The sequence below is a fragment of the Ascaphus truei genome, chromosome 20 (assembly GCF_040206685.1).
Source record: "Ascaphus truei isolate aAscTru1 chromosome 20, aAscTru1.hap1, whole genome shotgun sequence".
In the NCBI taxonomy this organism is placed as follows: Eukaryota; Metazoa; Chordata; class Amphibia; order Anura; family Ascaphidae; genus Ascaphus; species Ascaphus truei.
In genome coordinates this window covers 10,554,469-10,560,196 of record NC_134502.1, presented here as the reverse complement: position 1 = coordinate 10,560,196, position 5,728 = coordinate 10,554,469, and the positions used below count along the sequence as shown (strand labels likewise).

The following is a 5,728-nucleotide window of genomic DNA, read 5'->3' as shown; positions in this document are numbered from 1 at the left end:
GGTTCCCCGTGGCGGAAGCTCAGCCCTCCTGTGAGCCTAAAAGGTAAAGCACCACACCTGGTAACTGTAGGTTCTCCGCACTCATACTATATTTGTGATTGGGTGGGGTGTAATACCCATTAGAGAACAATTATGGAAAGTTCATACTTCTGTTAGTACATTAATACATCCTCAGCAACACAGAAACATTGGATTATTAGTAAAGAGCACAAGAATGTTGTCAAGAAAAGAGGGATCACTCCTTCGAGCTGGAATTGAACCAGCAACCTAAGGATTACCGCATTTTCACTACAGTCCTCCGCTCTACCAGCTGAGCTATCGAAGGCCTCACGTGCCATTTTTTGGTCAAATTCCTGCTCTGATTCACATCAAATTTCATTGCATTTTTTGCCTCTACTTTTTACCTAATTCCTCCTGATCAGCATGTTTTTGGAGCAGGAAAGGCATTACAAAGAGAATTATATATTTTTTATCATTCATGAAATATATAAACTGGCCAATAAACCACATCTAAAATCATCCACTGAGTTCCTTGCTATTTTGATTTACAGAATGGTCTTGCCAGGTCTAATCGTAGGTTTATTCTCTATGGATTCTAACCGTTTGTAACTATTTGCAAGGAAAGAAAAGTGTGCATTTAATCTGTACATTTTGTAATAGCTACTATTTAAATGAAAATGTTAGTTTAGAAAAAAACAGCACCTTGAAAGTGGTGTTTAAAACACGTTACCAATGTTACATCCTTAGAAATAGAAATATAGATGAAAACACAATGATCACTAAACTCAGTGGATGTTTTCACTGTATAGCATAGAGTGGGCTACTGTCAGGAATCGGCGTTCTCCTCGCTTCCCACACAGAGCACTCCTTCCCCGCAGGGAGACCCTGGACACACAAAACAATCCTGCCTTACCGGCCTCCAGGGCTCCTCGCCCCTGCCGCCGTCGCGGGATCACTCCCCTCGGCGATTCTTCTGTACAGCGCCGTGCGCGCCCACGCCCTCCTGCACGCACACCTGCACCATCCACTGGCTCGGTTCACACGCGTACACGAGTTACGGAGCACGCTCAGTCTGCACACTCTTATTCCCGTCCCCCGGACCTCAGGCTCCACCCCTGCACACTGCACGGGCATACTCAGGTTACTAACAAGACTCACCTGGCCTGTTATGGCTGCACCAATCTGCAGTGTCTCTCTGTAGCTCTTCCTGTCCCGCCTCCGTTCCTAATTGGACCTTCCTGCTTTATCTAGCTCCTCTCTGCTCTCAGTCTTTGCTCGACATAGTCTCTGTATGGAAGTAACGTGGAATTTAGTTGGTGGGTGGTCACAGCAACAGGAACTCAGCTAAACTTTGATAAAGTTCCTGACCGGAACGAAACGCGTCAGAGGTGTTCTCCGTTATGTGATGTGCAGCACTACAGTGCAATAAAGCTGTTTTTATTCATTTATGTATCAGGCTGAGTTCCTGTTGCTGTGACCACCCACCAACTAAATTCCACGTTACTGCGACTACCGGTGTGCAGCACGCAAGCTACTACGCAGAGCTGGGAGCTGACCTTCAAGATTCCCCTCCTGATGAGCACACAGAAATTATCCACTACGCCTGCCTAAAGAGATACAAGACCGCTGAGACGCAATGCTTTCTCCACTACCATCCGCAGCATAGCTGTCGGCCCTCGGGGATGACGTCACACGCCAGCGCGACGCCCGAGGAGACGGGACCAGCCAGGCACAGGCATTGAAGAGACCGGGTCGGGTAAGGGCAGCAGGCGTTTCCAGCGTGAGTACACGAGAGGGGTAGCCTTTGGTTGCCTCTTTTCTTGTCTCGGATTTCCCCTGTGTACTAGCCCCCCACCCAGGTTGTATTTTATACTGTTACCTGTCAGAGCCTGGCTGTTGTTCCCCTCTACACAGGATCTTCAGGCCTGCCTAGTAGCCGTTCATTTCTCTATACATGCATCAGAGACTGTCTACACACCACTGATACCAGTCCTATTGTGGACATTTGGAGCACCGGACACTTGGGGTTCATTCCCACATACCACAATCTGTATGGAAGTACTTCTGGATTCTCTCAGTGTTTTCACAGGTTCTGACGCGGCTTGTACGACTACCCCCTCTGGCTCTCGATCTCGGCACTCCTTGGACAACGCACACTCTGGTAACCCCTTGAACACAGCTTGGACAACGACCTATCTCCACTCTCCACTCCCTGACTTCGGCAAGGCATCCTTCACTCTATCTCTACAACCGGTACCGGCAAGTATTGTCTACCTTACTACACCTGGCCTGGCAACGCTTCATACCACACTCCAGACACGCTCCCTTTGCTGCGGGTGCGTGTATTACCACTTCCCCCTTCAGCTCAGGGGACGGGTCTGGTCTGCGGGCAGCACCGGCGTAACATTATGTCGAGCCCACAAGACGCAGACCAGACCGAACTTCAACAGTTTCTCTCCAATCTGCTTCAGCACAACCAGGCCATTGCGGATCAAATTGTGACACTTACACGCCAGGTCGCAGTACTCTCAGACAAGGTACCGACCGCGACCCCGCCAGATGTAAGCCCCCATTCCGCAAGCGCAGTTAGCAGCTCAGATGTAAGGATTCCTCCCCCCAAGCCTTATGCAGGTGAACCGCAAGATTGTAGGGGTTTCCTAAACCAGTGTGAGGTGCAGTTGGAAATTGCCCCCCATCTCTACAATACTGATCGCAAGAAGGTAGCCTACATTTATAACCTCCTCACTGGCAGCGCCCTGGCTTGGGCTTCCTTGGTTTGGGAGCGACGTTCTGACTTTACCCAAGTTTACCCGGCATTTAAAGCTGAGTTTCAACAAGTATTCGATTCTCCCGCTCGTTGGGAGATGGCATCTGTTTCTCTCCTCCAGATCACTCAGGGACAGCGAATGGTGACGCAGTATGCTGTGGAATTCCGGACTCTAGCAGCCGAGACTAACTGGGGACAAGAGGCTCTCATCTCCGTGTTCTGGCAAGGCCTGGCAGATCCCATCAAGGATGAACTCTCGCCAATCCAGGCCGGATCAATTGGAGGTCCTCATTGATTTGGCTGTCCGAGTGGATCAACGTATCCAGGTACGCCGCTCAGAGCGTCAGCGCACTCGCGTCCATAACTTTCAAGTTCCGTTCTCCAGTACTCCCAGCAACACTCCTGCTCCCCCAAGTGCTACCATACCTCTTCGTCCTGCACTGGAGTTGCCAGAGCCAATGCAATTGGGGGTACAACGCATCCGCACACCGATACGGCAGTTCCGCCACGCCGGGGGATTGTGTTTCTACTGCGGATCCATGGAACATCTGGTTCGGGAGTGTCCACTGCGTCTGGGAAACGGGAACACCCAATGAGTACAGAGGGGCTCTCTCTGGGTGTAATGTCTCCACGTCCCCTTTCTAAAGGTGAACTCCCTAAGAAACTTACATTTCCAGTCTCCCTTTCAGGCGATAAGTTCAAGACTTCTACCGCCGCTTTCATTGACTCAGGAGCTGGAGGAAACTTCGTGGATCTTGAATTCGCCAGGTTTAACCGCATACCTCTCGTGAGAAAGAAGGTTCCCATCGCACACGTCGGTATCGATGGACGTCCTCTTACCCCGGCCCACATCTCCTTAGAGACGGCTCTATTGCTTCTGTCCTCACATCTGCACAAGGAGATCTTAGTTCTCGATCCCGTTCACGCTCCTGGGATACCCATCACCCTTGGTCGCCCTTGGCTACAGCTTAACAATCCTCTCATTGACTGGACTTCCTCTGCTCCCATTTCCTGGAGGCAGAGGTCAGACAAGACTCATCAACTGCTGTCCAATACCTCTGTTCCCGAAGTTATTCTACCTTCCGTTTACCATCAATTCCGGGACGTTTTCAATAAGGTACAGTCAGACCTCTTGCCGCCACACAGGACTTACGATTATCCGATCGATCTAGTTCCAGGTTACCCCCTACCCAAGTCCAAGACCTACCCCTTGTCATTACCAGAATCTCACGCTATGGATGAATATATCCAGGAGAATCTCAAGAAAGGCTTTATTCGTCACTCCAATTCCCCAGCAGGGGCTCGGTTTTTCTTCGTCAAGAAAAAGGACGGGTCGTTGAAGCCTTGCATCGACTACAGGTGTTTAAACCACATCACTATTAAAAATCGTTACCCTCTTCCCCTTATTACCGAACTGTTCGATAAATTACAGGCGGCCAAGATTTTTTCCAAGTTGGATCTACGTGGTGCCTATAACCTGGTGCACATCAGGAAGGGGGATGAATGGAAGACGGCCTTCAACACGCGTAGTGGACACTACGAATATCTGGTAATGCCTTTCGGCTTATGTAATGCTCCCGCTGTCTTCCAGGATTTCATCAACGACGTCTTTTGTAAGGTACTCAATATTTTTGTTATTGTATACTTGGATGATATCCTGATTTTTTCCAAAGATCTCCAAGACCATATACGCCACACCTCCTACGTCCTTTCCCGTCTCCGTGAACACCATTTGTACGCCAAACTGGAGAAGTGCACCTTTCATCAGACCTCTACTCCGTTCCTGGGGTATATCATTTCCGATGAGGGGTTTATGATGGACTCCGGTAAACTTCAAGCAGTCACTGAATGGCCAAGACCTAACTCTCTCAAGGCCATACGTTTTTTGGGTTCGCTAATTACTATCGTAAGTTTATACAGAGTTTTTCCACCATTGTGGCACCCCTCACTGCGCTCACCAAAAAAGGAGCTGATCCTTCTGCTTGGTCATCCGAGGCCATCTCCGCCTTCGAGACACTCAAGGAAGCTTTTATATCCGCACCTATTCTCCGTCATCCCAACATTGAACTTCCCTTCGTCCTGGAGGTCGACGCTTCTGATTGCGGCGCTGGTGCCGTTCTTTCCCAGAGACCCACGCCCCAAGATAAGTTACATCCCGGTGCATATTTTTCCAAGAAATTCTCGTCTGCCGAGAGGAATTATGACGTGGGTAACAGGGAACTTCTAGCCATGAAGATGGCTCTTCAAGAGTGGAGACACCTGCTGGAGGGGTCGAAAGAGCCGTTTACTATTCTCACGGACCACAAGAACCTTCTTTACATAGAGAACGCTCGACGCCTTGGTCCACGACAGGCTCGTAGGGCTCTTTTTTTTCCTCGATTCGATTTTCACCTGTCCTATATCCCCGGGACCAAGAACTTAAAGGCAGACGCACTCTCCCGAATACATTCTTCTGAAGAGAGGCCAGAGGAATCTTTGGAGACTATCCTTCCACATGAGAGGATTCTCGCCACGTCCTTTCAAGAATCTTGACAAGATTTTGCACTCCCAGAAACGCATTCCCAAGGACTTGGTCGTTCCCGACAACAAACTCTTTGTACCATCCAAATTTGTTCCAGAGGTCCTGTCTTGGGGTCAGTCCTCTAAATCTGCAGGTCATCCAGGTTTTAAGAAGACTACTGATCTCATTCGTCGGAATTTCTGGTGGCCAAGGATGTCTCAAGATATTCTGAAGTTTACCCGCGCATGCCCCACGTGTGCTCAAAGCAAGACTCTCCGTCAAAAGCCTCAGGGTTTTCTGTTACCCCTTCCAGTTCCCGACTGCCCCTGGTCCCACATTTCTATGGATTTCATCGTGGAGTTGCCCAGGTCCAGAGGGATGAACACTATCTTGGTGGTCGTGGACAGGTTCTCGAAGATGTCCCATTTCATTCCACTTAAAGGATTACCCACCTCCCCCGC

At 49.6% G+C, this 5,728-nt stretch overlaps 1 non-coding gene across 1 annotated transcript; it reads right to left on the bottom strand.

Annotated features, from left to right (window-relative positions):
• Window positions 1-239: 239 nt before the first annotated feature.
• Window positions 240-325, bottom strand: TRNAY-GUA (transfer RNA tyrosine (anticodon GUA)). The gene is given in 2 exon segments: window positions 240-275; window positions 289-325. It is a non-coding gene; the product is annotated as a tRNA-Tyr (tRNA).
• Between the last annotated feature and the right edge of the window lie 5,403 nt (window positions 326-5,728).